The 12,175-nt window shown below is 41.6% G+C and overlaps 1 long non-coding RNA gene across 1 annotated transcript in view; it reads right to left on the bottom strand.

Annotated features, from left to right (window-relative positions):
* Nucleotides 1–2,205: 2,205 nt before the first annotated feature.
* LOC147305992 (uncharacterized) overlaps nt 2,206–12,175 on the bottom strand; it is a 24,461-nt gene continuing 14,491 nt past the window's right edge. Inside the window, exons 2-3 of the long non-coding RNA XR_015126598.1 lie at nt 4,288–4,398; nt 2,206–4,147 (exon numbers count right to left, since the gene is read on the bottom strand). This is a non-coding gene — a long non-coding RNA (uncharacterized LOC147305992). The remainder of the gene's footprint in view (nt 4,148–4,287; nt 4,399–12,175) is intronic.

Genomic DNA, 12,175 nt, shown 5'->3' with positions numbered 1-12,175 from the left:
TTTTTTTTGTATCGAAAAAATATCGAACCGTGACACCAAAGTATCGAACCGAACCGAACCGTGAATTTTGTGTATCGTTGCACCCCTAATATATATATATATATGTATATATATGTAGATAGATAAACATTACCGAAGGATATAAACATTGTAATATGACAACAGAGATGAGACAAAAAGACTTAAACATTTTAGAGGAGGTTTCAGTGTCTTATACTCCAAAATTTTTTATTGTTCTTGAATGTCAAATAATCTGACATTATATATTTTAAATACTTTTTACAAAAAACTGAGAATGATCTCATCCATTGTATCCTTAATTGTATGTTTTTAAAAAACAGAAGCCAAAGATAACACAGACAGGTACAAAATTAAATTTTTGCACCAACAAGGTGATTCACAAAGAGCTGTTAGCAGAAGACTTGGGGTATCTCAGCACAGTATATAGTATAAACTGTTCAGACTACTTCCATCAGGAAGGAGGTTCTGCAGCATCCGGTCCCGTACCAGCAGACTGAGAGACAGCTTTTTCCATCAGGCCATCAGACTGCTGAACACGTCATAGACACCTCACCTCCACTACTGGAACTTCAACATTATGCACTCCATACTGTACAGTAATGCCACTGTTTTGCACATGTCTCAACTCTGTATATTTTTATATATTTTATTTATTGTTGACTCTATTTAATTTGTAAAATATGTGTATACACACACACACACACGCGTAGAAAAACATTTAGTATACACATCCAGAAATAAAAATTTTTTTTGCATATACTATTATATATTGTACATATATTTATTAGTTTCAGATTTAGCCATTTGTATATTTTGCCTGTTTATGTTGTTGTATTTTGCACAACTCTGTTGCTTGTGAAGCTCGCACACAAGAATTTCACTCGCATGTGCCTGCACATGTGATGTGACAATAAAAGTGATTTGATTTGATTTGATTTATAGTGGACAAAAAGAAGAAGTGATTGAATAAACAACAACAAAAATAACTATCCAGATCAGATGAACTGTATCTGAAAACCATGTCCTTCAGAAATTGGGATTAATCAGCTCCTGTGCCAGAAAGGCCTGACACAGGACCTGAAAAATGCAGCTTGCCCTTAAGTTGATCAAGCTGAACTTCACCAGAAATGACCACTCTTAAGGAAGTGAAACAGGGGGAAAAGGCTGAAGTATGCCAAATTACACAGAAAGTGGACTGAAAATCAGTGGCAACCAGTATAATGAAATGATGAATCCAAATTTGTGGTTCAAAACATCTTTAGCATGGATAGAGGAGGTCAGAAGACAGGTGAATGTCTACCGCTGTCTGTAATACATAGTTTGAGCCATTGGTGAAATTTTATAAAATTAGAAGGTCAGAAAAGTCCCACTCTAAATTTGTTTGGAACTAGTAAAAACCAAACCTGTATATCCAGGAGTGCACTTTCAGACACAGACTTCCTGCCACATGTGTTGCTTTCAAGTGGAGAGATGGTGGCTGGAGGTCTCATGAATGCTTACAGGTATTTTGTCACTGCTGCCAAGGTTGATGATGGTTCAGCTTGCCACCATGACCTGCTGTGCATCCACGGCAGCTACAGAAACCACACAGACCAAAACAAAATTGGAGCTAATGTTACTGGCATTTGAGTTTCCATGAATTATTAACCTTGTTAAACTGATCAGAGTTTGGGAAACTGTCTTGCTCAGATCATTATCAGCTTCAGAGTTTAGTTATCTGGTCTGACATCATTTGGTAAAATCTGCTAAATAAGTCATGTCACATTGCTTCTATTTTAAACTATGTGCTTTAAGTAGACTGCATCCTGGTCGGGGTTTTAATGTACAATGTAGGGTCACTGTTTGTCCAGTTTGTCCACTGTGACAACAGTGTTGCACAAAGACATTTTCACAAAAAAAACAAACCCTCACAGAGCTACTAAATTGGAACTACTGAGGAACTACGTAATTGCACGTAAAGATGTTCCTGTTTTATATAATTTATTTGCTGTTGTTTAGATGTTATTTTATTGAGTAGGGAAGCCATCTATTTTTATTTGAAATGCTATGAAAAAGTATTTGCCTCCTTCCTGATTTCTTTTTTCCCACATTTGTCTCATGTTTTTTTGTCTCATTTCTTCTTTTCTTTTGTTTAAAGGAAGATGTGGACAAATAAGATTATTTGTTGTTGTGTAACTTGGCCAATCAGCGCTGAGCTCCCAGCGACCCCTACAGTTGACCTTGATCACATGACTTTCCGTAGTTCCCATTGAAGCTTCAGATACCTGCAGGACTACAAACTTTCTTCCTTCACCTGAGTGTGGCAGGACAAACGTTAGACAAACTGAATGGGCCCCAACAATCCATCAGTTACCAGACATTATTCATTCATACATTTGACTCAGATAAAGCTGTATGCGTGCACTTTTATTTAGTTTTTGGGCCAAATATTTTGTATTTTATTTTATTGCTTTCAGTACATTTGTTTGCAGCTGCTGTATGTCAAATATGACAACTTGTGAACTGTTTACCCTGGTGTGGTCCCTCCTATCGATGTTTATACCTTGGGCTCCTGCTGATCCTAGATTATCTGATACTGGCCTAGTGGGAGTTTGGTCATTCTTGATAATAAACTGTAAGTAGGGTTACATTCATGTTCACGATTCAAGAAGGAGACAAAACAAATAGCATACATCGGCAACTTCCAAGGAGAAAACCACTGCTAAAGAACAAAAAGAACAATTGCTTGTCTCACATTTTCCAAAAAAACCAAAAATGTAACGAAAAATTATGAGAAAATACTCTATGGACTGATAATGAAAAAGTTGAACTTTTTTGAAGGTTTGCGTACTATTACATCTGGCGTAAAATAAAATGATGGTCACAATTCATGCAGCAGAACAATGATCTGAAACACACTAGCAATTCCACCTCTGAATGACTCAAAAAAGCCAAATGAAGGCATGACCTAGGTCATGCCTTCATTTAAAGAGCCTCTTTAAGCTTAAAGAGGCTCTTCATGAATGAATGAATTAAAACAATTCTGCACAAAAAAACTAAATTCCTCCACAGTGATGTGAAAGTCTCATGGCCAGCTACTGTTAATCTTTGCAGTTCTTTCTGCCAGGGCTGACACAACTAGTTATTAGGTCTAGTGAGCATTTACATTTGAGCAATTACAGCTGATTGAATTTGGATAGCTTTAAAACTTTAATCAACAAAATCATCATTTACAGATTTTACTTTGTATTTATTTGGGTCATCTTTGTCTAATATTAAAATTTGTTTGATGATCTGATCCCTTGCAAAAACATGTTCCAAAATGCTTGGCCCATGAATTTCTGGTGTTGAATTCTTTATGGAGTGAAAGATGGAAATACTGCACATAGCAGTGTTTTTGATCAAGGCCTAGCTGGAGGCTGCTGGGTCAATATAGTGATAATAGGATAGCAGTATGGTATGAAGTATTGGATAACATTACATTTTGCAGACAATGTAGTACTGCTACTACATGGCTTCATTAGACCATGTCTGCCAAGGCTTCTAGTGCACAGTACCAGGTGTTGAAATAAGACTCAGCACCTTTTAGGCTTGGGCAAAGGAAACTCAAAAATGGCAAATTCAGTCCCCAAAGGGAAGGAAAGAATATTGGGGTTTAGTTCCTAGGTGTGGCAGGTTCAGTGTAATTGTGGCAATAATGTGGAACTCCACAGAAAGCCTGTTTTTATTCTCACTTTCCACTGGTAAAAATCCTCTATAGCATTTTTCCCATGTCGACTGCTTTATATTATAAATACATAAATCACACAGTAATAATGCAATAATTACTGTTGTTGTGCACAATATGAATGTTTTGCACTTGTCACTGGGCATGGAAACAAAGTTCAGTTGTCATGAACCGACAATTAGACTTAGAATACAAAAATAAAAGTTCAACGGATTTTGTTTGCACACAGATGTTTTCACAGGCAATAAAGATTGAACTGCAACTAGAAAACTGTTTGAATGTCTTCTTTCTGGGCGGGAAGCATAGATGAATAACAAGTCTGTTTCTACACAGCTTTCCCTCGCTGAGTCTCTTCCTCTCCACAGACTTCCATTTTTCCAAACACATTTCTCCCCACATATCCACCATGACCGGAGTCATCTGCAAAGAGCAGATTCAGGTAAGTCAAAAGGTAAAAAACTGACTTTTTTTACAAACTCAAAAAACCCCAAAACACCAGGAACAGATCTACACTACCACAATAGATGCAGCAACTGAGGGAGCTCTTAAATAGAACTCACCTTAACTAGTGAGTGACTAAAAACATTCGATTGCACACAGGTGAGTGATTACTGAACTGCTTCCAGGAGCAAAGAGAGGGCAGGAGAAAGAGCCGGGAGAAGGCGCTGCCTCTGAAACACACAAGCAGAATTACAAATGTGTGAGCACACACAGAGAGGAGACCATCACATTAATATTGTCAACAGTGCATGTCACTGCAATCAGAAACAGAATGCACATATTTTTCTTGCATGAGAGACATGCCAGGAACAGGCCTTTCCTGTCCAACAAATATCAAAGAAAAATTACAGGTTTACTAATAAACATGCAGAAAATGCTTTAATTAATATGTATAGCAACAGTAAAGAGAAAATTTCTTAGCCACAGTCACCGACATGTTTATAGTCCAAAGGCAGCTTTTCGGGGCAGGAACGTCATACCAGCTGAAAAGCACTGGATTGGACATGTTATGTTTTGGTGTTTGCTCAACGTCTTCAGGGAATGAACAGCTTGCAGGGCTTAATTCAGCAATAATTTCAGCATGATACCAAGAAGTGTTTTAAACATTATGTGACGCCATCTGTCGAGGACTTGAAGATGATCAGGAAGTGAACCTCTTGGTGATCCTAAGCACACTGGTAAATCCAACGAGGAAAAGAAGAAATCGGGGGTTATGCTACGGCCTAATAAACATCCAGATTTTAATTGTTTTCTTTCATTTTTTGGTTGGTATTTTACAAGTGGGTAATTAAAATTAGACTTCTTGCAACTGACTGACTTTTGCACGAAGCGGGTAGCTATCTTTGTTCTCTAAAGAATGCTTATTACATTTCAAATAGTCCTGCATAAGAACAGTATGACTATCCATGTTTGCTAATGCATATTTGTTAAAAATATTTTCCCATAGGATGGAAAAATTACTGTATTTGATTAGGATACAAGTGAAAGGCACAATAACGTGCCTGGGGATACACGTGGAAATCTACACTGTTAAAAAACACATCCTAAAACAACGGTAATGTTCCGGCAGCTGGGGCGCCAAAATACGACCGTAAAATAACAGAAAATAACTGTCCCATAAAAATACAGTTATTTTCAATAATGAAAATAGAGTTTGTTGCGCTAATTTGACATGGGATTCTGCCTTTTCCAAGTGCTTTTAGACATTAAATTAGGAACATTTTTACGTGATCAAACAATGAAATTACCTATAAACAAGGTCACTGAATGTGGAAATATGAATCATAATACGTAAATGTACAGAAATATACAGTTAGCAGTTAGTTTAAATAATAATTGATTGCATGCCCTGGGACAGACTGACAGAGGCGAGGCTGCCATATCGCACCATCGGCCCCTTTGGCCATTACTAGTAGGCAGTAGGTGAAGAGTCTTGACCACGGACACAACGACGGAGAGTGTCCGAGCCAGGGCCCGAACCGGCAATCTTCTGATCACAAGGCGAACTGCCAACTCTTGAGCCACGAACGCCCTAACTAGCAATGATAATAATACTTATGTGATGTAACACAAGCTTATAGGGATCATGTTATATACTTTTCCATAGCATTACATTTGAATTCAACAGTTCAATCTTTCAAATAACGGACAGATATTTGTGAAATCATGATACATTTGTGAATGTATTTTAACAATCTAAATATGCATATGTACAGACAGATACATTTAATAATCATGACAATTATGTTGTATTACATTACAGTGATTTAACGTTAATTTACATTCAAAATGTGAAGTCAAAGTCTATTTACGTAACTTTAATGATATTCTAGAAGAACAGAACATTACTGTAAAATACACAGTAAAATACATTCATATTAGGGTTTTTTCCTACGGTCACAGCCATACCTTGTTGTTAGTTGACATTCATTGGCCGATGCTTAGCGTCATGTTATTTATATCAATTGCAATTCCTACCTCTACATTTCTTTTTCAAAACATATAATTAGCACAGCGTGTCCGTGCAATATTTTACATTGTGGCATGCAGAGAAATCTTAACAAAGAAGCTCACAGAGAGAGATTGAGCTTATTATTCAACCCCAAGCTGGCAGGGGGAGCTCTTTATTAAAACACTTGCCAGTGTTACAATGTGCCTCAAGGTTCAACAACAGCACAACAGAAGTCATTCATGGTACAGCACTCTCTCTACAAAACAACAACTGTCAGTGACGCTGCACCACGGCGTAAACACAACATTCAAGATAACAGTTAAAAGTAACGTAACCATAAACAATAAAGCAAGAACATCTAAACAGCAGCACATGTCCCAAGGCATGATGGGAGACATTTCTGAATGTATTTTTACAATCTAAATATGCATATGTACAACAAAATATATTTAACAAACAAGTAAATTGTGTTTTATTACATTTACAGTGATGTTATGTTATTTTACATTTGACGTGTCAGATCACAGTGTTACTTATGTAAATGTAATGATATTCTAGAAAAACAGTACACAACTGTAAAATACACAGTAAAATAATTTGACTTTACTATTTTTTGGAACAGTGTATCTAAACTTACCATCCATACTGATGATGTTATTAGCACGCTCACCCATAAGAAGCATTGAAAAATTAATGTTGAGTAGTGTCGTAGGCTTAGCTGTAACAGCAACTAGTGGGTAGTTACTTTAGAGGTGTGACAGCAGTAGAGCAAATTAAGAGAGCATGGTTTTATTGACTGTTTTTCCCCATCAAATAGGTTTTCTTTTGCTTTCTATTTTATTGCTCAATTTCACTTGAGCATCTAGGCCATTTTACTAAAGGGCAGAAAACAGACTGAAAGATGAAAATGTGATGCCAAGATATGCGGTTTCCAGTATTTCTAGAAACAAAATATTTTAAAGCTCCATTGAGCTTCTGATGAGCCATTTCTAAAAACCCAGTGGGAGCATTTTTCTTAGTGCGCGTGCAATAAATTTGACATAAGTGCTCCATTCTGCGTAGGGGGAAATGACAGTGAGGAAGATAACGGCATTTGCATGTTGTGGCATTTACATCTGGTGATAAATATACTTTTAATATGCTTTGTGGCTGCCTACCATTTCTCCCAATTAGATTAACTACACTGAAGGATCTTTGGGGGAGATACTGGAGATGGACTCTGCGGTGTGTCTGCAATCCCCCTCTGTTACCTACAGAAGATGAATGGTTTGCATGTTACAGCTAAACACCTCTCAGTTACAGCTCAGTACACATACAGATAATGATACAAGGGAAGCACATCGCTATTCTGTTTCATCTTCATACATTTCCACTTTGCCACGAGGACCACAGCGGGCTGAAAATACAACTAAGTGACATAAAATCTCTGAGCTGTATGTGGAAATTTAATGAGAGGATATATCTTAAGATTTGATACCAGGAGCCTTTGAATCTGAAACTATGACACTGCAGAAAAGGTACGTAGAGTCACTTTTAGAAGAAAAATCTGGTCTAACGTTGTAGTGAAATGAACAGAGTTATTTATTTCACCTGTGACTGGTTTTATTACTTAAACTAAGTGTTTCTTCTTGGGGTTCATCAAGATGGCAACCACAACAAAATATCACCATCTTGGTATTGATACAATTAACATTTATGAATGTTAAAAATTTTTTTTAAAAGTCCATGCAGGGAAACCCACATTTTTATACCGTGTGGGTCCCAAACGGCACATTTTATATATATAAAAAAAAACACCCAGCGCGCCCCTGCGGGCGGTTTATCCTTCAAGCTCGGGTCCTCTACCAGAGGCCTGGGAGCTTGAGGGTCCTGCGCAGTATCTTAGCTGTTCCCAGGACTGCGCTCTTCTGGACAGAGATCTCCGATGTTATTCCCGGGATCTGCTGGAGCCACTCGCCTAGCTTGGGAGTCACCGCACCTAGTGCTCCGATTACCACGGGGACCACCGTTACCTTCACCCTCCACATCCTCTCGAGCTCTTCTCTGAGCCCTTGGTATTTCTCCAGCTTCTCGTGTTCCTTCTTCCTGATATTGCTGTCATTCGGAACCGCTACATCGATCACTACGGCCGTCTTCTTCTGTCTGTCTACCACCACTATGTCCGGTTGGTTAGCCACCACCATTTTGTCCGTCTGTATCTGGAAGTCCCACAGGATCTTAGCTCGGTCATTCTCCACCACCCTTGGGGGCATCTCCCATTTTGACCTCGGGACTTCTAGGTTATACTCGGCACAGATGTTCCTGTACACTATGCCGGCCACTTGGTTATGGCGTTCCATGTATGCCTTGCCTGCTAGCATCTTGCACCCTGCTGTTATGTGCTGGATTGTCTCTGGGGCATCTTTACACAGCCTGCACCTGGGGTCTTGCCTGGTGTGATAGACCCCAGCCTCTATGGATCTTGTACTCAGAGCTTGTTCTTGTGCTGCCATGATTAGTGCCTCTGTGCTGTCTTTCAGTCCAGCTTTGTCCAGCCACTGGTAGGATTTCTGGATATCAGCCACCTCCTCTATCTGCCGGTGGTACATACCGTGCAGGGGCCTGTCCTTCCATGATGGTTCCTCGTCTCCCTCCTCTTTCTTGGGTTTCTGCTGCCTGAGGTATTCACTGAGCACTCGGTCAGTTGGGGCCATCTTCCCAATGTATTCTTGGATGTTCCTTGTCTCATCCTGGACTGTGGTGCTGACACTCACCAGTCCCCGGCCCCCTTCCTTCCGCTTAGCGTACAGCCTCAGGGTGCTGGACTTGGGGTGAAACCCTCCATGCATGGTAAGGAGCTTTCTTGTCTTTATGTCAGTGGCTTCTATCTCCTCCTTTGGCCAGCCTATTACCCCAGCAGGGTACCTGATCACGGGCAGGGCGTACGTGTTGATGGCCCGGATCTTGTTCTTACCATTCAGCTGACTCCTCAGGACTTGCCTGACCCTCTGCAGGTACTTGGTGGTTGCAGCCTTTCTAGCGGCCTCTTCATGGTTCCCATTTGCCTGCGGGATCCCCAGGTACTTGTAACTGTCCTCTATGTCTGCAATGTTGCCTTCTGGTAGTTCAATCCCCTCAGTTCTGACTACCTTCCCTCTCTTTGTTACCATCCGACTACACTTCTCCAGTCCGAACGACATTCCAATGTCATTGCTGTATAGCCTGGTAGTGTGGATCAGTGAATCGATGTCTCGTTCACTCTTGGCATACAGCTTGATGTCATCCATGTACAGGAGGTGGCTGACAACTGCTCCGTTCCGTAGTCGGTATCCGTAGCCAGTCTTGTTAATGATCTCACTGAGGGGGTTCAGGCCTATGCAGAACAGCAGTGGGGACAGAGCATCTCCTTGGTAGATCCCGCACTTGATGGTAACTTGTGCTATGGGCTTGGAGTTGGCCTCTAGTGTTGTACGCCACATCCCCATTGAGTTCCTGATGAAGGCTCTTAGGGTCCCATTGATCTTGTACAATTCTAGGCATTCCAGTATCCAGCTGTGGGGCATTGAGTCATAGGCCTTCTTGTAATCAATCCAGGCAGTGCACAGGTTGGTCAGTCTGGTCTTGCAGTCTCGGCTGATTGTTCTGTCTACCAGTAGCTGGTGTTTTGCACCTCTGGTATTCTTGCCAATTCCTTTCTGTGTCCCGACGCATATATATATATATATATATATATATATATATATATATATATATATATATATATATATATATATATATATATATATATATATATATATATATACTGCCCCTTGTGGCAGAATATACAATTCAAAGCAATATTTCAAGATGATCGAACACAGTTCACTGCAGTTCCAAGTTTTTAAAACGATACATTAAAAGATAAAAGATATATATATATATATATATATATATATATATATATATATATAGCAGCTGGATAGCGTAGTGGTTAAACTACACGCCTTTGGAACAGAGGATCGCAAGTTCGATTCCTGCCTGGGGCGTCTGTATCCAGTAAGGGTCCTAAGGCTAGACCCCCTATGCTAAGCAAGCCTACCGCAGACATGAGCGAGACAGATAAATATGAAGGCATGCCGGCTCGGACGTCGCCCGGATCAACAAGGTCCGCGTCAGGTGTTGAGGAACCAGGGCACCCTGACGAAAAGTGGGCTACTGGAACAAGAAGGCATCGGTGGGCAAGGGACGAAAACAGGGCGTTGTTGGAATGCTACTACGCAAGTAACCCCGGCGGAAGGGGCTACATGAATAGGATGAGGGACCTATGGATTCTTCGATACCCAACATCCACAATGACGGCGAAACAACTAGTAGCTCAGTGTTCCAACATTCGAAAGAAGGGACTGCTCTCACAGCTAGAGATTGACGAGGTACAACACAAATGCTACGGCAAGGAGGAGTCAGGACGCCAGGTCAGGGGGGGAGATATCATCACCCCCACCCGAGATTGGGTACATAGCCCCAAGTGCGATAGGAGAAGGATCGTTGAGTGCGAGAGGAACTGACCTGAAAAATAGGATCATGGCCAAGCTTGAAACCTGGATCCCCCGTAGCCGGTTACCAAGATTACGTGAAGTACCCTCAGAAGGTCTGCTAGATGATGTTAATGCAGCACTACGGGCAATACCTACAACCACGATTACCGACACTAACAAGCTGATCTACAATACGGCAGCAGTGATCAGTGAGATGCTTGGCTACAAGTTGAACAGCCACAAGGGGCAGTACCCTCCATGGAGAAGGAGGCTAGAGGGCAAGATCAAAGTAGCACGGAGGGAGGTTAGCCAACTAACGGAGTTGCAGAAAGGTGCGACAAAGAAGGTGCCTAAGAAATACAGCAAGTTGTCCATACCTGAGGCCTTGGAAACTGCCAAGCAAAGACTCACAGCCTTGGCCAGCCGCTTGAGGAGGTACACCAGAGAGACAGAAGGCAGGAGAATAAACCAGCTGTTCTCCACAGAACCAGCAAAGGTGTACTCTCAGTGGCAAGGGAACAATAAGAGAACAGCACCACCAAGGCTGGAGACGGAGCAATACTGGAAGAGCATATGGGAGAAGGATGCAACCCATAACGGCAATGCTCAGTGGCTAGAGGATCTGAGGGCAGACCACAGCGACCTCCCTGAACAGGGTCCAGTAACCATCACAGTGGCAGATATCCAAGAAAGGGTCTCCAGTATGAAGAGTTGGACAGCACCAGGGCCCGACATGGTTCACGCCTACTGGCTGAAGAAGCTGACTGCACTCCACGAGCGTCTGGCAGCACAAATGAACCAGCTGCTAGTTAACGAAAGACACCCGGAATGGCTAACTGAAGGCCGGACGGTCCTGATCCCCAAGGACCCCAAGAAGGGACCGGTCCCCTCCAACTACCGACCAATAACCTGCCTCAGTACTACATGGAAGCTCCTGTCAGGCATCATATCGGCTAAGATGAACAGGCACATGGGTCAATACATGAGCGGGACACAGAAAGGAATTGGCAAGAATACCAGAGGTGCAAAACACCAGCTACTGGTAGACAGAACAATCAGCCGAGACTGCAAGACCAGACTGACCAACCTGTGCACTGCCTGGATTGATTACAAGAAGGCCTATGACTCAATGCCCCACAGCTGGATACTGGAATGCCTAGAATTGTACAAGATCAATGGGACCCTAAGAGCCTTCATCAGGAACTCAATGGGGATGTGGCGTACAACACTAGAGGCCAACTCCAAGCCCATAGCACAAGTTACCATCAAGTGCGGGATCTACCAAGGAGATGCTCTGTCCCCACTGCTGTTCTGCATAGGCCTGAACCCCCTCAGTGAGATCATTAACAAGACTGGCTACGGATACCGACTACGGAACGGAGCAGTTGTCAGCCACCTCCTGTACATGGATGACATCAAGCTGTATGCCAAGAGTGAACGAGACATCGATTCACTGATCCACACTACCAGGCTATACAGCAATGACATTGGAATGTCGTTCGG

The sequence above is a fragment of the Aulonocara sp. 'chitande type north' Nkhata Bay genome, linkage group LG20, assembly GCF_057382095.1.
Source record: "Aulonocara sp. 'chitande type north' Nkhata Bay isolate Kocher_YH1m ecotype deep benthic linkage group LG20, A_spYH_male_GT1.1, whole genome shotgun sequence".
Lineage (NCBI taxonomy): Eukaryota > Metazoa > Chordata > Actinopteri > Cichliformes > Cichlidae > Aulonocara > Aulonocara sp. 'chitande type north' Nkhata Bay.
Note: the sequence above shows the minus strand (reverse complement) of the source record. Positions and strands in the feature narration are given on the sequence as shown.